The following is a 26357-nucleotide window of genomic DNA, read 5'->3' on the forward strand; positions in this document are numbered from 1 at the left end:
TCACGCAGTCCATAAACAATTTCAGAACAATCGCTGAATAAATGATCTCTTTATGTTCTTTAAAAACTTATGAATTTTAAGGTAGATTGGCAATCTTTTAGTATAGAATAGCAGTTTACCACAGGATATATCCCTCCATAAACTAATAGTTCAGACAAGTGTTGTAGATTTTCCTTTCCATATAACAGGAGTGACTTACTCTCTCTCATATACGCACACACAGACATCCCATCATCAGGGAACTCATGTCAGAAGAGGCTACAGTCTTCCTAATTTGAAGCAGATGGTATATTCTAACTATGGGGAGCCTGGGCTTCTAAAACCATCATTAACAATCAGAATCCTTGATTTATTATTCCATCTTATTCTCTCTATAGGGGAATTTATATCACATAGCTGTTAGCTCTCCCTATTGTTCCCAGACTGTCATGCACAAAACGTCAACAAAAGTATATTTCATTCATACTCTAAAATTAAATCCTTTATCCCACAATTAGCCATAATCATTACCACATACAACTATGATTTACCATAACTAAAATAGATGATGTGGGATTTATTGTTGGCTTATGTTTGAAATGGAAAAGACAGATCTTTGAATTAAATAACTGCACGCCAACTACTTGGGACATAATTGCTACTTATTTTGTTTCCATTAGAGCTCCACCTCGTTAGATAGTAAAATGCTCAAATGTCCTGTTAATAACATTTTAAATGAAAGGACTACTATGAAAATTTGTTTATGTTTATTCACATAGGCATGCATGTAAATAAAATATGCCTTTTGAGAACATAATCATTCTCAGTAGTGAAGAGTAAATGGGATTATGAGTCCTTTCTAATCATTTTCTAAAATTATCTTTATTAATAACGTATATGAACTGTCACTATGTGTGCCTTTGTCACTTATCTCATTTAAATAGCATAATGACTCTGTACGTCGGGAGTCTATAACATACTTCTATTTCTTTTGCTTGTCAACACGCGTGTCCCTTTGGTAATGCCACACTGATGTTTTATTTGAGAACCTGGCCTCTGGCATTGACTGCAGTTTGATGGAGTTGTCAGTGGGGGTGCCCTGCCCCCTTGTCCCCTGTCCTCCCCTGCCCTCCCCTGCCCAAGGAAAGGGATGCAGGATCTCAGTCTGCCACTCAGACTTTTTCTTAGGAATTTGCACTTTAAATTAGGACACATAAGGATGCAATTTGAGTAGCTCTTCGATTCTAGTTATGGCACCCTAGTAATTCTTACAATTTCTTATTTTAGCGACCCCTGGTGTTCCAGGGGCACAGACTATCCCGAGATCCAATTCAGTCCTTCGCTTGATTCCTTTGGCTACCTCATCTTTTTATAATAAATTCCTTTTTAAGAAAATATTAGTTGATTAAGAATTGATTTCTGTTGCTTGCATGTGGGAAATTCTAACTGCCATAAATGACGCTGCCGTCTTCTTGCAGATGAGGAAATCCAGGTAAAGGAACTGGTTCATAGTCACATAGCACTTAGCTCACACAGTTGAACTCAGGTCAACCTGATTCCCAGCTCCGTGTTTAAACTCCAAGTATCCTTGCTTCTGTTCTCAAAGGTGTTCAGATGGGAGGATATCTAGGTGTTCACACGGCATTATCAGATCAGGCCAAAAATATAAAATGTATATAGGAGGAAGTGATCCTTGCTTTGTTACATCTAATCCAACAGTCAGTTTTATTACGCACCCAAAGGATTCCTTGCACTAAATAAGGAGTACAAAACCATGACCAATTTTGCAGTGATCCTGGAGGTTCCTGTTACTCTCCTGTTAGTGTTTAATGTCACACAGCTGTGAACAATTCGGGAATTAACATGAGTTCAAGTACAGGGCCTACCTGCATTTACAAAAATATTTTTATTTCACACCCATTTAGCAAGGGAGGATAAGTGAAGTCCAGTGCCATGAGTGCTAACATGTGTGTAAACATCATTTTAAAACTCCCATGAAGAGCCACACTGCAGGAGGATCAAATTATGTCTAGATTGGAAATAAGAACAAGAGGCAGCACTGTGAAGTCTTCAGCCTGAGGCAGACGACCTCCGTCCATTTGTTATTTGGGTACAGTTTACACCTCTCTACTTGCATTTTTCCCTTGTGTCCTAAAGGGGAAACAAGACTGTCTCATGTCCAAGTGTACTAGGATTAAGGGTCTTGGGTAGGGTGGAATAGAACTGGGCCCGAGCTGGGGCCAGGTTCAGCTGACTATAGGATGCCCAAACTGGCCTGTATGAGTCCACCAAATCTCCCCTCAACCACCCACAAGTGACCAGACAAGCCACCCCTAAAAGCAACTTTTCCATGTAAATACTGTTAAGCTCTGGTCTTTCTTAGGTCTTTTTCAAAGTGGTTACCTAGGGTGAAGGGAGAGGTGGAATGTGGTCTGAGGCGCTGGCGTGGGAGGGGTAAGGCATGCTGGAGACCACCTACCTTTTGAGGAAAGCTTTAAGATCAATATCTAGTAAAATCAACAACTTTCCCCCATAAATTTTGTTTAAAACACCTTGGAGTAAGGAATATTTATGTGTAGTGTGCTAGAAGGATCCTGGACTATAAAGTCAAACAAACCCAGTCCTGATTCTGGCTTCCATGTTTACCAGCTGTGTGATTTGAGCAAGTAATTTCTCCATGCCTCAGTGTCCTGGTCTGTAAAATGAGAGAACCTTGGAACATTTCTATTTATCAGGACTATTGCCCCCAAATTATCTGGCATATGATCGCTACTTAAAAATAGTAATTTGTCCTTCCATTTGGGGAGCATGGGGGGGATTATTCCACTAGAGCACACTATAAAATTCTATCAACTAGAGGTCAAACAGGCTCTAGCTAACAGTGTCCACTGAATGTCTTCCCCCCCCAAAGCCTATTTCTTTTATCTTTAAAAGCAAGGTGGTAATTTAGCCCATGAGGTTTAAAAAGATTAGTCACAAGGAATGGCTTTGTTTTGGGTTTTGGTGGCTTAAGTTTGAGTCTCAGGAGGATACTGATGGCTTATTCAACCTTTGCAATTGAGGAGAATATAATAATGGCACCACTTACAGTAGTTAGGGCGAGATTTAGAGTGGGTCTATCCAACAGTGGAAGATACATAGGAATTTAAAATTTTCTAGTGAACACTTTAAAGAGGTTAAAAATACAGGCAAAATTAATCTTAATAATAAATTTCATGTAATATACCCGAAATATTATTTTATTATGAATTAACATGAAAAATATTAGTAAAATGTTTTCCTCTCTTTTCATATTAGGTCCTTAAAATCTGCTACAGTACTATATAGCCCATTTCTATTCAAATAGTAAATCCTTAAGTAAAAATCTCACTTCCTCGCCCTTGGTAGAGCGCCACAGCATCACAGCTCACAGCAACCTCCAGCTCTTGGGCTTAGGTAATTCTCTTGTCTCAGCCTCCTGAGTAGCTGGGACTACAGGAGCCCACCACAATGCCTGGCTATTTTTTTGTTGCAGTTTGGCCGGGGCCAGGTTTTAACCCGCCACCCTTGGTATAAAGGGCCGGCGCCCTTCTCACTGAACCATAGGCACCACCCTTAAATATAAGTTTTAATTCACTTTGACCAAATAAAATACAAAATTTAGCTCATCAATCATGTCATCATGATCATTAGACCACAGGTCAATAGCTAGATGTATCTAGGGAGCACTACGTGGGATGGTGCAGGATTAGAGAAGCAAGAGAGATGGTTCAGTAGCCCAGGTGAGCAGGGGAGGAAACCACTGTCTCCTTTCAGCTTACAGGGAAAAGGTGTCTCCTTCCATACTTCCTCAGTGGAGATACACAACCAAGCTGGATGGCCAAGTGCAGAGGGAATGAAAGAAATAAATGCCTGGACCTACACTCCTCTAGTGGTACACTGGCGATCTCGTAATCTGACCTTCCAAACTGAGAATCCTAGTTTCTAGCCTTTGTTCAATGGCATGGTGTGCATTTTCTTATGATGGATAATATAAGCTCATAACAGGATGTCAGACTTGGAGAAAGACGTGCAGACTTGGCTGTCCCCAGAACACCATTTCATCTCTTACGATTCAATCTCCTGTTGGTGTCTCCTGTTGACCAAACTGAACTGGTAACCAGAGGCAAGGGAGCCCTAAATGCGTTTCCCATAGTTCAGTTTTCTAGGGCACTGGCCAGGATGGAGAAGGCTCAGAAAGGGCAAGTGGAAAACATACTCAATGCTCAAAATGAAGAAGGCCTGCCTGTGTTTTCCCTCTTTGCCTTCTGCATGTGTAGAAGAAAATGACAATTATAAGAAACATGAAATCTGTAGCACAGACTTTTAAGGCAGATGTTAAATAGAGCAGGCATCAGATTGTTTATTTTTTAGAAGAAATATTTTTGTTCTTTTAGTGTCTCAAAACTTTTGTGATGACCCACATAGTTGTTAAGCAAACTGGTCCACATGGATACTATGGCAACGACTACATGGATAAAGTTAGTCTAGATTTTATAGTTTAAGTAAACTAAATAGATAGTTTTATTACTGGGATGATTAGGATAATAATCTCCACTTACTGAGATTTTATCATGTACCAGGCTCCCTACTATGGGAGAGGAGAAATCTATCGGGGGGAGAAACAGATGAAGCCCTCCCAGCAAATTGAAACTTGCACAGATGAATCTAAAAAGGACACTGTCGTCTGGGTTTCTTGGAAGTGAAATAATGGACCATAGCCGTCTGCCTCATGTAAACTTCTGTAGTGACCCATGTAATAGATATTGAGTAAATATGTTGGCTACCTGGACTGCTGACTGATTGGATTGCTGGATTAAATGGGTAACTCTCTGCCATTAGGAATTGCAGAAGGAAGACATACAAATTCTCGGTGGCCACCGCTTTTGACAGCTAAAACAGGCAAAGCAGATTTCACAAGATCAAAAGGCAACCTCTGAAGCAACTTTGGTATGCCTTTATTTTTTTAAATCTTTAAACAATTTTGAATATCATACACAAGGTTTTAGTTTCTACTTAGAGTAAAAGGTCTTCCTAAATTCATTGTTTTGATTATAAACATTGCAAATAATATTGAAGTTATTCACAATCCAGCAGTCGGAAGCTGTGGGAAAAATAATTTTAATGTTAGATGTTTCAGGCAGTACTGCTAATAGTATCTATCCTGTTCGGGCTGGGAGAAAACTGGCAGAAGTCGTGAGACAGGGAATTGATGTGAGTTAATGGAAATGTTGTGGCTGACCAACAAAGGAACTTCCCAGCCAAAATCAAAACAAAGATACTCACTTGGAGAGGGGAAGAAGCCTGCAGCAGAGTAATATCACGCATGGTAACCTTATCTAGTGGTCTAAGTACATGTAATTTGGTTTGAAGAACTTAGAGAGCCCTTTGTGGTTTATGTCAACTGCCAGCTGACACTGTATTTAGCAGCCTCTCTCCGCTAAGTTCATGTACCATCCTTTCTTTTCACCAAGCACGGCCATTTGGTTTTATCTCTGGGTTGTTACCAACCTGCCCAAGACCTCCTGATGATACAAGCCACACTTTCAGAGTTTGCATGCAATGCCCGTGTGTTGCAAACTATTTCTAAAGACCAAAGTGTCTACAACACATCTAAAAGTTTGCTTATATTCACTTAAGATAGTTTTTCAGAGTCACTTTATATAATTTTGGTCTAGGACTTAGACGTATCCATCCTTTTTCTTCCAGAAAGAAGTCATTTAGAACAGTGACATGCGCGCGCGCACACACACACACACAGACACTAATGAGCCTCAGGACAAGTTCACAATTAAAGTCTATGGTAATTCTAAATTATCTAGTTCAAAGGGTGAATTGTACCAGTGAATCTGTTATCTAAGAATAAAATAATTGGGGGAGTCAAGACAAATTTTCTTCTGTCTTATAATTCCATGTCCTAACTTTGTCTGTGTAAATAATAGAAGAGTAATCAGGGAAATAATTAACCCTAGTGATCGCTACCACTGGCCCATTCTCCTGCCCCCCTTGAAGTTCTCCTCTCAGTGCTCCTCCACCAAGCATCCTAGGCTCCAGACAATAGCAGGTTTGCTACAAGGGCTCCTGTTGGACCAACACATGGGGCACATGAGGCTAACTCAGCATCAACAGCTTTAGGGATATGGTGGGACTCAGTCCCTCCTTCATTTTTCTAATAAATAAAGCTATTATTCTGACATAAAATCTTTCAAGACTGGAATGTTTATAAAAATGTGGTTTCATGGGTTATAGATAATAGTATTAATTATATGTAATACTAGAACTATTACCTACAATACTGATTTCCTATAATCCAATTTGCCTTTTATGTTTCTGGAATTTAATAATAAGGGAGTCCCCAAAGTCACCATACAGAGGGTAAAATGGGAAATTGTAGCTAAAGGTACTTTTGTTTACAAAATACTCATTACAAAATTTTACAAAATATACTCTATTTGTTGGCCACCTCTTTCTATACACACACACACACACACACACGCGCGCAGAATTTTTTCTTCCACTCATGGCAAACACATTCCAAGATCCCTGCTGTTATACAAGCCTGTGAATTTGCATGGATACTTTTAGGACACCCTGAATTAAATATTATATTTTAATAGGGTTAGTAATATTTCTAGTGTCAATTTCTAAAGTAACGTGTAAGAATTAATGTTAGAAATTAATAGAATGTTTGTTAATCCTTTTATTTCATTTCTCCTTAGCCATAAACACTATTGGAAATGTGTTGCATAGACAACTGAAATTCTTTTTCCTAAATTACTTAACAGAAGAATTGAATGGTTTGGTGAAAAAACATATAGAGATGGATAGACGGATGGATAGATAGATAGGTATATGGATAGGGAATTTTAAGTTAAAATTGAAAATTTATCTCAGAAATTTTATCAATTCCCACTTGATGTATTTTTTTCATTTATGGATTAGATAAATGTTTCAAAGGATGTTGTGTTCTTCATGAAATAAGATAAAAGAATAAATTCATTTCACTCTTTCTTGTTCACTTTTTGTTGGAGGAATTTTTTAATCATAAATTCACTAACATGGATCTGCATAATCTTACATAACATAGGAGGGAAAGCAAATCATTCCCCAGTACAGAAGAGTGCATTGAGAAGGAGACTCTCTCTGTGGACTTTAAGTAGTTGTCTGCCAGAGGAATCCAAAGGACATTTTATTTTCATATCTCTACTTAATTAGCCATGTGAATCTCTTTCTTAAGTCTTCATTCTATGACAATGACTTCAAAGAATGGGTCAAAGAAGGAAAACTAGTCCAAAAGAATTGAAAAAAAAAAAAAAAACAAGCAACAAAAATATCTGCTTGGGAAGTCTTTCATTTGTAAGAGGAAATAAAAAAGAATGCCTATTAACAACATACATTTTCACTCGTCAGAGTTACAGAATCTCTTAAATGATAACAGTGTCCAGATATAAAGCTGTCTGCACCTACCACAATTTGTAGATCAAATTTTTAAGAAAGATCCACATCGATGTATGAAAAACATAGACTATATGTTTCAAAGGAAAAATGTACAGTCAGACATTTCTTGCTGTAAGTGTTCAGGTCAGGATCTTATTCTGTTTCTAGGAAAGGTAACTGGACACTTCTCTCAGACAAGTTGTAAGGTTAGTATGCTACTGAGAAAGCCTTTGGAATGCAGTTCTTTTGCATCTGTAGAGTTCTGAGGTAAACCATAGGAAATCATATAGATTCTGAAGTTAACAGGTCTTGAAGGCCACAACTACACCCTTGCCCTAAGACATCAAAGAAAGGGGGATGCCTGGTGATTAACCTCACCCATAAAATTACAGCGCCAGAGGATGGAGACAGGTTTTCACAGTCGCCTTGTTGACCTACTTTGCTAGTCTAGAAACTAGAAGTTAAAGGAAAAACAGCTGCCCCAGACTGGCTTGCTCTTCGGAAGGCAGTTGTCACAGGATGTAACGAGTAGGTTTGCTTCCTGCTTTCCTGAAAATGTCGGTCTGACAACTACTTTGGCCTTACTGTGGGCCAAGGTTAACTCTGAACCTAACTTTAACTTGACTAAAAGCAAATTACTATTATTTTCAAAAATAAATCACTGATGAGAGGAAGCTTAGAAAGCTTGATTAACTCAACGGTCATGTATAAAGTATTTCCTCCAGATTAGCACACAATTACCTCTAGAACATTCCTGATGAGTTTTATAACTCAAGTCAGTCAATTTATTGTTAAGAAATCTCTCATGTTTAGAAATTTTTACTTCATGCAAAACTCAAGTTTGAATCTCCGTAATGCCCACCAATTCTTCTTCTAATTACAGAGAGTAACTATTCCCATCATAAAAACAAAGCAATGTAGGAACTCATCCTATATCCTAATATCCAGCACTGAGGCTCACATGTAAAAGGCTCTCAGTAAACGTTTATTAGGTAAATAAGTGAATGAATGAATGATTCATTCCATATCAACACTTAAAGTATTGCTTAACATTCTTTCTTGGTTAAAAGTTTCAATTATTTTATGCATTTATCCTGTAAAATAGTTTTCAGATTTTTTTTTTTTACCAGCCAAGATTTTCTGGAACATGTAGATCATACCAATGCCCGCAGTGTAATCTGCAAATGGATTCAGTTTCTCCCCTAACACAGGAGATCACCAATAGTGTCAAAAAGATTATCTGGTGTCACTGAGGCACTGAAGAGATATAGTTTTCAGTTTCCTTAGAATCGAACTCTTACCATGTTAACTGCAAAACATATTGGCAGTTTCATCCATAAAATGTTAATGGGGACAGACCATAGTGAGTCCACAAACCAAAATATCCATCACAAAGTTCCTGGTGACCTAAGTATTGTGCTTTCTTCTTAACCTCTTCCAGGACTTCAGGTACATTGAAATAAATATTCGGTTTTGCAATTATTCATGCATGTGTAATCAGCTACTTGGAAATGTTTTAACAGGCTTACATTTGCCGTTCTCACTTTAAATAGCTTCTTTATCTCTTTTATCATCTACCAAATTATAACGGACTAAATGGACCTATTTAGTGAAAATGGACTCCATTAGAGTGGAATGTCACCCAACTATTGTTTTTTTTCTGGAGGAAATAATGGGGAACACATGCAGATGCTTTACAGCAGGCTCCTGTTCCTAGAATTACAGCCTTAAAGCTGTCAGAACTGTTCAAGAGCCTTAAAGCTGTCAGAACCGTTCAAGAGCAAGACTGATCCGGACCCCATTAGCCATATGAGACACCCTTTCTGTGAGCAGGTAAGGCAGGGGAACTGGCATGGAGAGCTTGAAATATCCAAGGAGAGGGACTTTGTTTTTCCACAAAATATGTGATTCATCTTTTTAAATCTATGTTTAATGTGCTGGGTTTAAGTTACTTTGCTGAACTTTCTTCCAGAGGAAGAGTACATAAAGTGTATCCACATTTCTCTATCAAATTGTCGTAAGCACTGTGGTTACTCAAAGCCATAAAGGACTATTTGCACACTTTCCTCCCTTTACTTTAATAAGGACAACTGTTCCCAAACCATCTCTTCGATGATTGCTGACAAGCATTTATAATAAGCTCATGTAATTCAATAGCTCTTATTAAAAAAGAATAGTGATTTTAAAAATTATGATAATTTTAAATGAACATCTTCAGTGGATTTTCATGTAAAGGGAATTATTCTTTAATGTCATAATAATACTTTCCCAAAGTGTATGCTTCATTAATTTCTTTCTGATTCTCTTAAAATAAGACATATTATGAATAGCTCTTGAGTTAATCAGAAAAATGGCCTCAGGTCTTTTTAGAAAAGAAAATCAGTTTATTTGTGTTACTTACAGCAAACATAAAAGAGCACTTCCTATTGAGAAGTGTATTAGAAAGATTCCATTTGAGCCAATACAATTCTAAATGCTTTCAGAGCATCTCATAAATTAACTGTAAGTATGTGATTGTACAGCTGATAAAAATAGGTCCCTGAGGGTGGTGCCTGTGGCTCAAAGGAGTAGGGTGCCAGCCCCATATACCAGAGGTGGCAGGTTCAAACCCAGCCCTGGCCAAAAACTGCAAGAAAAAAAAAAAAAGTCCCTGAAAAATTATGTGAGCTTTTTCAGTGGAACAACTGAGGCATTGAAAATGCAAGTAACTCATTTAGCTAATATGTATGTAAGGTAATCCATGAGAATCATCCACTTTAGTTATTTTTTAGAAAAACAAAAAGAATAGGAGTTGGCTTCAGGGAAAGAATACAAACTTTGAGATTAGAAAGACCTGGATTGATATGCTAACCCCACAGCTCCGTTTTGTGGAGCAAAATACTTACTTTCCTGATGGCCTCAATCATCACAACTGCAACTAAAACATGCATATCACCCGGTAGCAGGCCTGGGGAATTGTAGGTTGTAGGGTTTTAAGAACATATTAGTGGCAACTCTATAAAAACGATCTTTATAAAATTACATATATATATGTGTGTATATGTGTGTCTTTTCTCTCAGTCAATTCGTATTTCTTTAGTTAGAAAGGATAAGGCTTTCTAACAAAACACATGACTAATTAAAAAATCTTAGTCAATTTTTTGGTATTTTTTCTATTTTCACTTTTAATATTCTACTGACATACACGTAATATAAAGTTTCAGTACAAACTGGGGCACAACATTTCAACTCTTTAAATAATTACGTTAGAAATCACTATGCCTGTGAAAGGAAGGGGACTGTTTTGAAATCTTATCACTATGAAAATGAATAAATGTGACAATGAAATATGTAACGTGAAAAGAAATCTAGGAGGAAGTGATAAGAGCACACATAAGTGGAGGAGAGGAAAGTGTGTAAAGGAGTGATAAAATAGAATATAAACATTAGCAGGCCAGGACGTTGAAAACAATGCATACTTCTTAGGAAGAATCAATAGTACAAACCTATGAAAACCACTCATGGGGTTTAGGATTTGTTGTAACTCTAATCCATTCTTACTTTAAGAAGCTTAGTTCTTGATTAATGGCATTTTTTTTGGCTTTTACTACAGATTCTTCTTTGCTAATATAGTAGACTTAAAAATAACCATAGTTTCATGGTTTTTAAGTGATGTTACTGACCACAGATTAGATTCCAATATTTTTATTTAATTAAACAATATGGCCCTTATTTCAGTTATAATAAAGAATGTTGTTCACGACATGTCCACAAAATTACTAAGGAAAATTTGCACCATCAATTTTGTGACACTAGACACTAAACTACTTTTAGCACCTGAAATATGACTCATAGTAGAGGCTTCTATTTAAACAGCAAAAGGACAATTTACATCTGCATACTTCAACTTTCTTACAAACGTTTGGTAACTATGTAGTATCATTCGGGTCTGTGCATACTGATACTTTTCTAAGTTACTGCTTTCCTATTCTTTATGTTAATCCAAGGGGCCCTACTCCAGATTTCCTAAACTGTGACCTCTTTATAACATAGCAAATCCACATCCGCCAAAGGACAAAGAAATGGAAGAACTACTACGGTCCTTTATGTACCAAGCAAGATGCCAGACTCTCTGTGCATAATCTTGTAAGATCTTCATGAAATGTTTTAGTATCTGCATTTTGGGGATGAAAACACTGGCATTTGAATCAAGTCTCTTGTTCACAGCTGTAAGGGTGCAAGTTTTGATCTCGCTACCTTCAAAGCCCATCAGAATTGAAATAGTCTCCACTCCACAACTTCTCAAACTGTACTAACTATAACTGGTTCTAAGGTCATAGCCCTGAAGCCCCTTGGGAGAAGAAACCGTAGAGATGGCTTCTCTGTGGATTATCCCCTTTCCATTTCCACCATCTCACATGGATAGGGTTTTTCTCTTTGCTGACAAACAAATGAACGAACAAAAAAACTCTGGCTCTGAGCTTAGAAACACAGCCTCAGTGAGACGAGGCCTTTTCACTTCCCAGCTCCATACATTTGTACAACATACAGAGGAGGCTACAAAGCCAAGGAGTGCAGTGCCAAGGGTTGCCACAACCAGCAGAAGCTGGGCTGAAGCAAGGACGGACCCTTCCCTAGAGTCTTCAGAGAGAACCTGGTTCTGCTGGCACCTTAGTCCTCTCTAGAACTGTGGGTGAATGCATGTCTGTGATTTTAAATCACCTGGCTTACGGTATTTTATTACAGCAACCCCAAGAAATTAATGAAGATTGTACAAATCCTAAAGCCTTTCCTCTCCTAAGAATTTTCTAAATGAATAATGTAACTCCCATATAATGGCATTCTTACTTTCAGGATGAAAATAAGGAAATAGTTTTTTGAGAAGTTTAAATCAACCAGTACCAACTGTTCTAAGGATAAATTAAAACAATATAGTTAAAGCTTTTAGCCCCAAACCTGAAGGCATCTGGTGCTCAGTAAACAAGAGGATATTCTTTCTTTGCGAACCTCTTGTCTCAGATTATTTACAAGTTTTAAATCCTAGAAGGCAAAGACCATGGTTCACCATCTCTCACTTCATTCAAAGTGTTGTCTTGCTCAAAGAAGATGGTATGTTGTATGCATCAAAGAATGAATAATTATGCATTAACCAAAAATATGAAAGACTCCCTTTTCCCATAAGGAAAAGAATGCAGCTATGCATTTAAGATAATTTCTGGAATAATTAATAAAAATAAACATTTTGAATTGACAACAGAAATAGATTATTGTCCTTTGGACTATAAAAATCTTATCATTACATTACTTGAATTAGACTATTACAGACCTCAACCTCGGAAAACTTGTTGGTCTTTGCTGACAAGAAATACACCCACTCAATCAAAGTTAAGCAGGAAGTGAAATGTTACATTCCATGAAAATCTTGCTCTGAACTTAATTTTTTGCACTTGGTACATAATGACTTTTCCATCTTCCTTCAAAGAAAAGAAATCTTCAATTTCAAAACCATGTGTTACAGAAAAAAAAAATCTGTGCTGAATTATATCATTCTGAACTAGCTGTGAGACTGTTTCCTTACAATGTCTGATTTCATGGTGTATGATATGCAAACACATTGTTAAAATCCTTTAAATCTACATTTTTGTACGGTTGAACTCCTAAGTATTACTGTGTGCCTCTATAATTAGCAGAGCCATAGGTTCTTTCTGCCTTTTACTCACTTTTTCCATAAGCAAAAATTAAATGGCATTACAGTGTTTGCCATTTGGGTTCTTTTATTTTGGATTTCTGTTTTATTTTCCTTAAAATGTGAGTGAAAAATGTTTATCTGCCAGAAGGTTTCACATGCTCCTGCTTTGCTGACTCAATGACTTCTACTCCCAAAAGAATTATTGAGTCAAAAACAAACTTGGTATGGCCTAAGAATGGTACAAAAAATTAAAAATCAATCTCTAATAGTCTGTCTACTAGACCTGAGGGTCTAGTCCCTGTCTAAATAATATAACAGGTGCCAGTATAATGTAGATGTGCTTGAATTTAGCTGTGCTACTTATAAACTATAAGACCCAGGGCAAATCACTTGACTTTCCTGACCTTCACTTTCTTTTCTGTAAAATGTGGAGAATGCCCATCTTTTGGCACTGCCATGGGCACTAATTTAGATAACATATGTAAAATTCTTAATATATCATCAGACAGTAATCACATTTCAAAGATAATTAATAGTACATAATTTATGGTGTCGACTACAGGATTATGACTAGACTGAAAGGTTCTTCTCAGCTCAAGAGCCTTGCCAATCAAAATTGTGGTGGTGGGATTGGCTCTTTCTGAAGGAGTTGGAGGGGAATCTGTTTTACGCCTTGCCCTTAGTTTCTACTTACTATCTGGCAGTCTTTGGTGGCTTTTGTCCTTTAGCTCTCTGCCTTCATTTTCACAGGGCATTCCCCCTACTGTGCCAGCTGCCTTGAGAGACACTCAGAGAAAACTAGCTAAGAGAAGGTTTAGTCTCTCATCCCTATATCCAAATCAGATGATAAATTTGCTCACTGGGACCCCTACAGACCTCCACCAGACTTTCCTCGGGCATCACTCTGCCCAGACCTAGTTCACTATCTTTTGGGACCTAACGTGCTCATGCTTCACTTCCCAGAAACTACAGACAACAGTGGACTCTGAAGTGCTCTCCCAGAGGTCTGGAGAGGCCTACTGATCCCCAAATCCAATACTTCCATTGCACTGAGTGAGGACCAAGGCTCAGCAGTACTGCCCTAAAGATTGCCTTTCTGTCTTAGAGATGGCTGTTTCAGCCCATTGACCCCTTAGCCAAGAACATACACCAGTGGCCTAAGTCGGTACTTTCCTTTTCTGCTGAGCAGGATTACCATGGCAACAACCTATCTTCAGTGGGGTAAAACCTATCTCAGGACTGGGTCTGGCATCATCACATTACTTGGGCCATTGCCAAAATCTAAAACATTAGGCTCCACCCCAGATCTGCAAAACAAGAATTTGCCTTGATATCAGAATTTGCATTGTAATAAAATCCCTAGATAATTTATATTCACATTTAAGAAACATAGCTATAGAGGTGTTGTGAGTCTTGCATTTCAAACTGAACGACTAGATAGAGAAAACTCAGCAGGATGAAGTTTATGTGTCCTAATTATTTTATTTGCTGCTTCTTAAAATGGAAGATGGTCAAAGCTAAAACTGATGAAACAGTGTGGTTCAACATCATTTATATTCTTAATATTATGTGGATTAAAAGAGAGAAGGGAGGAAGAGAAAGAAAATGAGAAGACAGAGCAAAAACAAGTAAGGTAGAATCCAGGAAAAAGAACAATTTAAGTTGACCCTTCCAGACCATGTGATCCGAGTCAGTGAGGGGTTGGGTATGTAACCGTGGTATTGCATTGCTCAGTCTCTGTCACAAAGTGCTTCATAGGGTGGGCATCTCGCTTCACTGTAATTTAAGTGTTTAGAGATATGCATTTTTCATCTGCTAACTACTCCATCTGGTGTTCACTACAGGTCACAATTCTAGTGATCTATTCCAGTTTAGGAAAAAATAAGAAAAAAAATGAAAACAAGTTATGTCGGTCATCACTGGTAGACCTATGCTAGCATCACAATGACCTCTTCCTAAGAAATGTTCAAAGACAATTTAGACCAAAGTTTCAATTAAGTGTCTGTAACATCCGTTCTATCATTGATTACAAGTCATCTTAATTCACTGTACATGCAGTTGCTACAAAAATATAACTAATGGAATTTTAAAATTTGCCATACTACCCAATTCTATAACTTTAGAAATTCTGTAGAATGTGCAGCAAACACAACAACTGCCTAAAGGTCCCACGTGTTGCATATAGTAGGCAGAATAATGGTTCCCCAATGATGTTCTTATCCTAATCCCTGGAATCTGTGAATATACTTCCTTACATAAGTGGTCTCCACCCTTTGTGGCACCAGGGATCCACTTCATGAAAGACAGTTTTTCCACAGCTGGGTTATGGGGATGGTTTGGGGATGATTCAAGCACATTACATTTACCTCAGATCATCACAGTGTAGATTCTCATAAGGAGCTTGCAACCTAGATCCCTTGCATGAACTGTTTACGGGGCCCAGGCTCCTATGAGAATCTAAAGCTGCTGTGGATCAGACAGGAGGAGGAGCTCAGACAGGAGGCGGAGCTCAGGTGGTGAGGCAGCAATGGGGAGCAGCGACTGTAAATAGAGATGAAGGATTAAAAGAGAAAAGGGAAGGAGAGAAAGAAAGTGAGAAGTGAAGTGTACTCTGCACACACACCAGTACATCCGCAGCCTGGGGGCTGGGAAATGCAGCCTTACATGGTAAACAAACTGTAGATGTGATTGAGACTTTAAAATGGGAAGATTATTCTGGAATGTCTGGAAATCAATATGGAATTATGGAACCTAATCACATAGATCTTTAATACTAGAAAACGCTCCGGGGTGTAGCCAAAAGATGTCACTAAGGAAGGAAAATCATAGAGATGCAATGTAAAAAGGATTCAGGCTGCTATTGTTGGCTTTGAAAGGAGCCCAGGTACCCAGGAAGGTGGCAGCTTCTAGAAACTAGAAAAAGCAAATGCATTAAGTCTCCTTGAGATCCTGAAGCAAGGAACTCAGCCCTATCAACACCTTGATTTTAGCCCAGCGAGACCAGTTTTGAACTTCTGACCTATAGAACTATAAGATAATTAATTCATTTTGATTTAAGCCATTATACAGGGTGTCTTTAAAGTTTGTGTAAATTGCACACAAACTTTATGGACACCCTGTATTTGTGGTAATTTACAATAATAGCAATAAAAATACAAAAAAAAGAAAATTTTAAAAATGTGAAATAGCCAAAAGGCCTAGTTGATCTGCTTCAGCCTTCTTGATGCCTTTAGCTATAGTATGGAGAGATTCTGATGGTGCTCTAACATCATTCTAATCTCTCTTCCCTAGGTTACCACCAAAATGGTGTGCAATGTTTTCTTAATTCACTTACGCACTCTGTGTGTCTGTTTGCACTATTTTTTTGAAGTTGTCATTAAAGAGGTACAGAATATTTTCAAAGATTGTTTTAAGTAGGAAGATAAAATAAGGACATTTTAATTTTATTTTTAGTTTTTAATGAGCTCATATACTCACCACTAGGCAAAGTATATTGTGATAATATAATTATCAGGAAAATATCTTTCACTGATTAAGCTACCCTAGTTATAAGAAGTTGTTCAGCCTCATGTAATAAACACTATTTTTTTTTTAAGAGATGAGAGTCTCACTTTGTCACCAGGATGAAGTGCCATGGTGCAATAACGGCTCACTGCAGCCTCAAATTCCTGGCATCAAGAAATCCTCCCATCCTGGCCTCCCCAAATGTTGGGATTATAGGCATGAGCCACCACACCTGGCACTAATAAACACTTTTGTTTCTATATCAGTGTGCTCCTAAATCTGGCAGCATACCAGAATCACTAGAGAAGCTCAAGGAAGAGTATGATCCTATGTTTTAAAACAGGTTAACTACAGAAAAAACTAGAATTATATTGCCAACGAGAGTTTCAAATGAATAGCACCTTTCTGGATAAAAACCTTAATGATGACTTCAGAGACCAGTTCCAACATGTAAGAATATGTTGAAAATAAAAACCAAAGGGCTAGAAGGTAATCAAAGAGCTAGAATGTTGCTCATGAGTTAGAAGGCAAATTTTGGAAATATTTTAAATGAGAGTTAGCAGGTAATGGTTTGGAGACTTGCTTTAAAATAACTTGAAAAAAAACAGACTTTTCTGTGTTATTAATGATAATCACATTTTTAAATATATAATTTTGGTAATGTATGTGGAGTATCACAACATGATGCAGCAGTAAGAATTTCAACATCTTATCGCTAATTTCAAAGCAGATAATTTTGCTATATACCTAACTATACCCCCGGGAGGAAATCCTCCCTGGTCTCAGATCTTCTTTCCATGCTTAGCAGAACCTGGCTGTGAGAAAAGAGAATCCCTTCGACAAGCAATCTTTGGTAACCAAGAAGGCTTGTTTGTCTGGGTTGAATTTCTAGAATCTGGTTGAATCATTAGCGACTCCAAGATCAAGTTAAACTGCACGTAACTGTCAAGTGTTAAATTCTGTATGATCCATTTGATGGCTGAATTGAGTGCAGGTGGTTTCCACTTTTCTCTTTATTCTCCTCACCCCTTCCCCACACTCACACTGCAGGCTTCTCAATATGACTCAGGTGGAAGACAAGTGACGAGGCAGCTGAGACTCTCTGGCTTATGGCCTGGATTTACGAAAAAGCAAATCATACGAATATTAAGGAAATGAGTAGCTTTAAATAAAAAACTTTTGCCCAAAATATTGTTCTCAAATTGTGATTTGGGAAGTACATTATTTGGAAAGCTAACAGAAGTGAAATCTTAACCTTCCTTGATGATAAAATGAATGTGTTTTGAAGGGCGTGGGTGAAGTGAAATAGGAGTGTTAATATGACAAACATGTCAGATATTGCTACAGTAAGAACGTTTTCCAAAGGAAGTGTTTTAGATGTTGTAAATAGAAGATATTCTTTAGAACCGGGATTCAAATTTTCAAAGTTAATGGATAAAATAAATGGATGCAGATAGGTATCTTGAAAGACCAACTAGCACAGCAAGTTTGCTTTTATTGATTACGATATTTTTTCTCCAATGGCATGATACTGTATTCATGAAACTGGGGATTTGTTTGTGTCAATTTTTAAGTTTATGTAGAAATTGAGGCTTCTTGAATGGAATTTTAATGTCCTCTCTGAGTCAACACACTCAGGAGTAGTGTGGGCTCCCTTTTCTCCAAAAGATAATGAAAGACTGAAGTTCTTCTCCCTCATGACTGAAGGAAGGTGGCGCTGGGAAACAGATTGTTTATTTCTAAGTATTGTATTTACTTCCCAAAGTAGAGCCTTTATTTCAACACTCCTGAAAACAAAATGACTTCATTTATCTGTAGACTTGAAATGCCATTAAAATTTAAAAATAAATATATATATTTAAGCTGTAACACTACAAAATAAGCAGTAGCTTGAGTAGAAAACAAATATCTCAGTTGGTATGATAACTTCCAACTACAGATGATTTTGAATACAAATATGCTTGTCCTTGCACATGCTCATGGATCTGAATGTGATTCCAAATCAACAGCTCTGTTGTCATCTGCATGTGAAGTGGATCTCAGTGTGGCTGCACAGGGAGATCACCTGAAGAGCTTTAATAGTTAATAATGTCTGGATTTTATACCAAGAGATTTGATTTAATTTGTCTGACATGTGGCCTGGGCATCAGGTGATTCTAGCGTGTAGCTAGACTTAGGAGCAGGTGTATTAGTGGATAAAGTCATGCTCTGTGATAACTACAGGATGACATCCTTGATAGTGCTAGAACTTCAGGTAAATGTGATTGCAATTGGCTGTCATCGTACAGGTGTGCTGATTCCTTGGGAAAACATCAATTCTCAGAAGGAGAAAACTTCCCAAACTAGACCCATATATCACCTTATTCCTTTCCTGATGGAAACTTGTTTGATTCAACGCCAATGCTCTCTTCTGGTTGTGCCTTTGCTAAAAAAGGGTCAAAAGAAAATAGAGAATCACAAATCATCACTATTAAACCTAAATAAACCGCATAGGTAAAAGCAACATAGGATCATAGTTTGAGGTTGAGGGGGACCTTAAAGATTTATAATTCAAGTATATTGACTTGAATATATGGATTCAAATAATGTTTACTACACAACTACTCTGTTATTGTGCTGGATATACAGTGTCTAGATAGAGAGATAGACAGATGATAGATACTTTTCATTTGAGTGGAATGAAGAAGAGTAATATATATCAAAAATAGCAATAGTTACAATATGAATAAATACAAAGTACTATTGGGACACTTGGAAGGGAATCTTGTTTTGAGACGTTGAAAGGTTTTTTGGAGGAAGTGATATAGGATTTTAGACTATAGCATGAATAAGAGTTATCCAAGTAAAAGTTGTATTAGAAAAAAGAATCAGGTGCTAGGCAAAGATAAGCTGTCTTGAAATTCATGGGCTTGTAACTCATACTAAGGAGTCAGATTTTATCTGAAGGGTAGTGGCGCCATCAGCTTTGCAGTTTAGAAAGCTCACTCCTGGCATGATATAGAAGAGTGCCCAGGATCCTTCTGTGTTCCACACACGCAAGGATGCCTTGGATACTCAGGCACACCTACACTTCAAATTCTTCCTTAATGTCTAATTCGGCTTACACTAGCTTCCACATTTTTGGTATTTGATAGTCTAAAAAATTATAAGTCAAATAAAATTGCTTTAGTAGGAGTAATAAAGACTTTCCTAAACTGGCAACTTTACCAGGCAGAAATTTGTAAGAGAAAGATGTTGATATAGAAAGAAGGCCAATAAATATAACCAAAACTAGATTATCTAGCAGAAATTTCAATTCCTTTCTCTACAGTCAGGAATATTTGATTGTTTACATTGTCTTTTCATAAAGTGCCAAATAACAATTTTTCTGTTTGCAAAACTGATAACGAATGGAAAAACCATGAACATCAGGGTTATCATAAGAGATCCAAGTACATTGTCTCAGCAACTGACATGTTTTAATGTAATTACATTTTTAACCTAAAGGGATAATAGATTATGTACTAAAGGATCAGTTTGAGAGATGTCGTCTCTCTTTAAGCAGAGAAAAAAAAGTTCCCGTGAATTTCAACACTAGAAAATTATAACATGCTCTTGCTTGGTTCATGATTATTTTGCGAATTCAAAACTAAAATAAAAAGTGTGGCGTTGAAGACCTGCAGATGAGGAAGGACCACGGAGAGGCAAGAACAGAATGAGCGGCGAAAGAGGTATCAGAGAATCTGAACTTTTTCTGTATTTATGAAGGGCTAGAAATCTGCAGCTGGTAGGATACAGGACAGACAGGACATATGTGGGGGTTTATTTCCACATATGCAATAATTGCTGCTCCAAGCCGGGTAGGAGTTTGCAGCTGAGAGTGGTAGAGCAAGGGAAAAATGAAATTTTATTTCAGAATAAATTTCTGAAATCATACTTTAGCACAGGAACTTGCAGCTGGGGAAGCGCAAAGGGACAGCAATATTTTTTGAGCAAGTCACTTCGATAAAATACACAAGTTCTCGCTTTGACACAGCATTGGAAGAGACGTTCTTGAATCAGCATCAAAGTAGGATCAGGCATTTTCTTACACAAAAAGCAATTTTATCCTCCTTGGCTAAGGGGATTTTTCTTTAAATGAGTACTTGCTAACCAGTTTCTAAATCTCTGTAATTCTGTGGGAATTCTCCTTGAATTATAGAGAATAAGCATCTGGCCCCAGGTGACTATTGCTCAATTCCTCAGATTTGTGCTTCAAAAGATTTTATTTTCCTCTAGGGATCCCAAAGCATTTTGCCATCTGTGAAGTTTACCATTACTTAGTAGCCTTAAATTAGTTGCTTTTTATATTTAAAAAAAATTATGAGGCTTTTTCCTTTCACTTAAAATGAATGATTAGATTTACCTACCTGTAGGCTGCCTTCCTGAAAGGTAGGAAACAAGTAATAATATGATGTCTAGACTCAGTGTGTGTGCTTTTACTTAAACTGCAATCAGGATTCTTGGTTAGAGCCCCCATTAAATTCAAACTAAAGAAAAGTCCTATCATTTCCTTTCAAAGTAGGTGGACCCTTTATTAAGACAGCTAAGTATGAAAGTCATTAGGCAACAAAGGAGATAATACTTTTATTCCTATTTTCTAATCGGAATAGTCTGCTAAGTCCATGTCAGTGGTCTCAGAGATGCTTGTCTGTTTTTTGTATTCTTAGAACAGTTCTAGGATGAGATTTGTCTCCTAGGAAGTTCTCAATAAATATTAAGCGAATAATTGTGGGGGTCAAACCTTATTAAATGGTGGCACCTCTCAGAAACTGGAATGTCAAATTATCAAGCTAAAAGGAGTAGATCAATGTACCTTCCTTGTACTCCTGTTAAATTCTGAAACTCCTGAAAATTTTTATTTACCTTTTTCTAACCACTGGAAAAGAGGAAACAAGAATTTCTTTATTTTTTTATTTCAAAATATTAAGAAAGTACAAATGTTTTTGTTACCAGGATATCTTGTATCATGCTTAAGTCAGGCCTGGGGTGTGCCTGTCACCAGAATAGTGTTCACTGCACCCAATAGGTCAGTTTTTATCTCATATCTCTCCTCCCAACCTGCCCTTTGTAATTCACAAATAGATGAAGAAAAGGTGGCATATATATACCATGAAGTACTACTCAGCCATAAAGATGTCCATGTCGGAACTTATGGAACTGAAGACTGTTATCCCAAGTTTCTCAAGAATAGCAATCAAACCCCACATAGTCTCACTATCATGTGGGAGCTAAACAACAGATACAACGTGGGCACAAAGAGACGTAAAGGACATTGGAAACCAAGAACAAGAACGTATCTAAGGAAATTGTCAAACTATAGTGTCTAAGGACGCTGTGAGTTTTAAAAACCATTGAGGGTCCCAAAGAGCTTTTATTTATGTTTGTTGTATCTATCCATAGTTACCATATGAGAAATTAAAACTGAAAAACTATTTACTAGTTCATTTAAAAAACAACCCCATTATATGTTACTATGAATGACATACTTTTATTTAAAAAAACAGTATTTTCAGGTGGCACCTGTGGCTCAAAGGAGTAGGGCGCCAGCTCCATATTCTGGAGGTGGTGGGTTCAAACCCAGCCCTGGCCAAAACAAACAAACAAACAAACAATAACAATATTTTCAAAAGCAAAATATAGTAAGAAATATGGCATTATTTTACATTCACACTTGAAACTATTATGAGTTTTTTTTCTTACTATTAAGGAAAAAGACTTAAGATTTGACTTAATAGAACACAAGTGGATACTTTTATCTGCTTCTGCAATTAATCTTTTGCAATATGTTGTTTTGGTCAAAATAGATAAAATATGGTCTCATATAGATATGAAGTTTGAAAGGTGAAGAGTATTTAAGTAATTTTTCATATAATTATGAATATTCTTCTTTAATAACTACACCCAAACTTGACAGATGGTAATTTCTTAAATTTTAGTTGGATATGGATTCTGAAGCCATATTAATGAATATTCTATACTCTGTGACAATAAAGTCCTTTGTTCTACCTTACACTAGGATTTTACAACATCATTCATTGATCATTTAGAAAATGCTTTGGTTAATAAAATTATACAGACCTTGAAAGCACAAATCTTATCATGTCAACAAATATGGTGAGTTAATTTTCCTAAAGCAACAGATTCACTTTGTTACTTATGAAACAGTAAAAATGCAGTAACATTTTTTTATAAACATGATTAAAATAAATTTCACCAGAATTTATGTCAGCTTCAGTGTGGAGACCTTAGAATTCTTTATTCTTCTCATTCATTATAAATATTTTCATTTCTATCCAATGTCCTAGGAAGTCATAGCAATGGGATTGAGATATGTTTTGCCCAATGGGTGGTTTTTGAAAGCTGTATGTGCTTTTCTAGAATGTTTTTAGGTTAGGTAGAAAATATTCAAAGCACAATATGTTTAGAGATGGCAAATAAGCAAAGGGATATACAGATTCATTTTTCAGAGGACTATTCCAGAAGGTGAAGATGTGTGAGAGCAGGAAAGTGGTTTGTCACTGGGTGGGAGGAAACCATAAAAGCTTAAACTACATTCTCCAAGGACCAAGTTCTACTTTTTTACAACTTTCCCTAATACTGTTTATAATGCGGTTGTCAACATATGGCCTCCATAAAGTACCTTCAGATTGATAACACTGTTCAGAGGATGTGCTCAGAGATGTTTGCCTCTCTCATCATCTGTGGATATCCCAACTGAATAGAAGATCCTCAGGTCATACAAAGATTCTCAGATCTTTCTTTTATATTACCTTTAAGTATTTTTTATTTTTTAAATATCTTAAAATATATTTTATACATGCAAAATATATTTAAATATTTTTAGGTTATCAAACCCAACTGTGAAGCCACCATCAAACACAGGAATTAAAATAATACCAATAACTTACTTTGTTTAATATACCTCCTCATCCTAACTCTCTTAACTCCCTCCAAAATTTAACACTATCCTCAATATTATTCATAATTTTCTTGCATATTTGAGTAAATTTGCTTTTTTAAAAAATAGTGATATACTGAAAAAAAAAAAGTGATCAATTCTAAAATCTGCATGGAAATACAAAGGACCTAGAATATACAAGTCTGTTTTGAACAAAAAGAACAAAGTTGGAGGTATCACCCTCCCTGACTTCAAAATGTAGCAGAAAGCTACAGTAACTCAAACAGCATGATACTGGGGAAAAAAACAGTCCCATAGAGCAATAGAACAGAATGGAAGGCACCCACCCCTTTGGAATGAATCACACATTTACAGACAAACCATTTCCAACAAAGGTGCCAAGAACATACATTGGGGAAAACTCAGTCTTCAACAAATAGTTCTGGGCAAACTGGATGTCTATATGCAGAAGAATGAGCCTAGACTTCTGTCTCTCAGCTATAAAAAAATCAACCCAAAACAAATTAATGACCTAAATGTGAGAGATGAAACTATAAAACTACTACACAAAATTTAAGGGAAATACTTCATGACATTGATCTGGTCAAGTTTTTTTGGATAAGACCTTAAAAGCACAGAAAACAAAAGCAAAAATAGATAAATTGGATTTACATCAAACTATAAAGCTTCTGCACAGCAAGGAAAAAAATCAAATACAATGAAAAGAAAACCTACAGAATGGGAAAAAATCCTTTTTAAACTATGCATCTGACAAGAGTTTAATATCTAGAATATATAATCAACCCATTAATGAAAAACTTTCAATTAAAAATGGGGGAAATAGCTGAATAATATTTCTCAAAAGAAGATATGCAAATGGTCAACAGATGTATGACACAATGCTCAGCATCTCTATTCATTAGAGAAATGCAAATCAAAAACCACTATAATAAAAAAAATGTTCAACATTAGAATTGCCTCAGCTCAGGAGTGAGACCCAAGACTTGCCTGGGTGAGAGAGAGACCCTGACTCCTAAAAAAATTGAAAAACCCAGCCGGGCACCACGGCGAGCACCTGTAATCCCAGCAGCTTCTGGAGGCTGAGGCCACAGGATGGTCACAGCCCGAGGCTGAGGTTGCAGTGAGCTATGACACCATTGCACTCTGCTCAGGGCATAGAGTGGGACTCTGTCTCAACAACCACAACAACAAAAGCAAAAGAAATACAAAAAAAAAAAACAAGAAAACAAACAAAAAACATGTTCAACATCATTGATCATCAGCAAAGTGCAAATTAAAACCACAATGACATTATCACTTACCTATCACAGTGGCCATTATTAAAAAATAAAAACTCGATTAAATTCAAGTAGGGGAGTGGGGAGAAAAGGTACAGTAAGTTCCCACCCAACGGGTACACTACACACTTCCTTGGTGAAAGACACAACTATTATTTGGACTTTAACTTTACAAAAGAGAAGAACAAAACCTAATTGTATGTACCTTCATATGAATCTGAAAAATTGTTTTAAATCCAAAAACAATAGATACTGGTGTGGATGCAGAGACAAAGGAATGCATTGTTGGAAAGACTGCAAATTGTGCGACTTCTAGGGAAAATAGTATGGAGAATCCCCAAAGAAATAAATGCAGACTTACCATCTGACTTAGCAATCCCACTACTGGGTATCTACCCAAAGAAAAGAAGTAATTTCATTAAAAAGACACCCAAACTTGATTGTTTATTGCAGCACAATTCATAATAACAAAGATGTAGAATCAACCCAAGTACCCATCAATTCATGGATGGATTAAAAAACATGGTGCATATATGTACGTATATATGTGTGTGTGTGTGTGTGTGTGTGTATCATGGAATACTACTCGGCTATAAAAAGGAATGAAATAATGTCCTTTGCAGCTATTTGGGTTGAAATGGAGACTCTTATCCTAAGTGAACCATCTCAGGAATTGAAAAACAAACACCACATGTCCTCTTTAATAATTTGAAACTAACTGATGGGCACACAGAAGTGAAGATCACTAGAAATCAAGAAGTGGGGTGGTGGAAGCAGGGCAGGTAAAAACCTACCTATCAGGTACACTGAACAATGTTTAGATGATGGGCACACTAATAACGCTGACTATTAGCATTACATAGAACTATCCATGTGAAAAAAAAAATTGCACTTAGTACTTTGAAATTATAAAAAACACCATGAGCTATCACCTCACACTACTAGAATAGCTATTGACAATAATGAAAAAGATAAAAATTGTGTGCTGGCAAGGAAGCTGAGGAAGGGGAACTCTCATACACTATTGATGAGAGTATAAATTAGTACAGCCATGGTGGAAAACAGGATCGAAGTTCCTCAAAAAATTAAAAATAGCACTGCCATAGATACAACAATTTCACTTCTGTGTGTACATATGTCCAAAAGAATTGAAATCAGTATGTTGAAAAGATACCTACACTTTCACAATAGTCACAGCACTATTATAATAACCAAGAGAGAGTATCAATACTAATTATTTCTGTGAATAAATGGATAAGAAAAATGTGGTATATCTACATAATTGAACAGTATTTAGCTCCATAAAGAATGAAACCCTATAATTTGTACCAACATGGATAAACCAGGAGGACTATGTTAAGTGGAATATGCGGGGCACAGAAAGACAAATGCTCCATAATCCCGCACATAATGTAGAATCTAAAAATGTTGATTTTGTGTGTGTTTGTGTGTGTTTAGGATTCATTGAAGGTACAAAAAATTAGGTTACATTGATTACGTTTTTAGGTTAAAACCCTCTTATAATTGTGTCCTG

At 36.8% G+C, this 26357-nt stretch overlaps 1 protein-coding gene across 1 annotated transcript in view; it reads right to left on the bottom strand.

Moving 5' to 3' along the window:
* DKK2 (dickkopf WNT signaling pathway inhibitor 2) overlaps positions 1-26357 on the bottom strand; it is a 93000-nt gene that overhangs the window by 44833 nt on the left and 21810 nt on the right. The window lies entirely within an intron of this gene.

Source organism: Otolemur garnettii, unplaced genomic scaffold (genome assembly GCF_000181295.1).
Source record: "Otolemur garnettii isolate 467f Iridium unplaced genomic scaffold, OtoGar3 scaffold00103, whole genome shotgun sequence".
NCBI classification, from domain to species: Eukaryota; Metazoa; Chordata; class Mammalia; order Primates; family Galagidae; genus Otolemur; species Otolemur garnettii.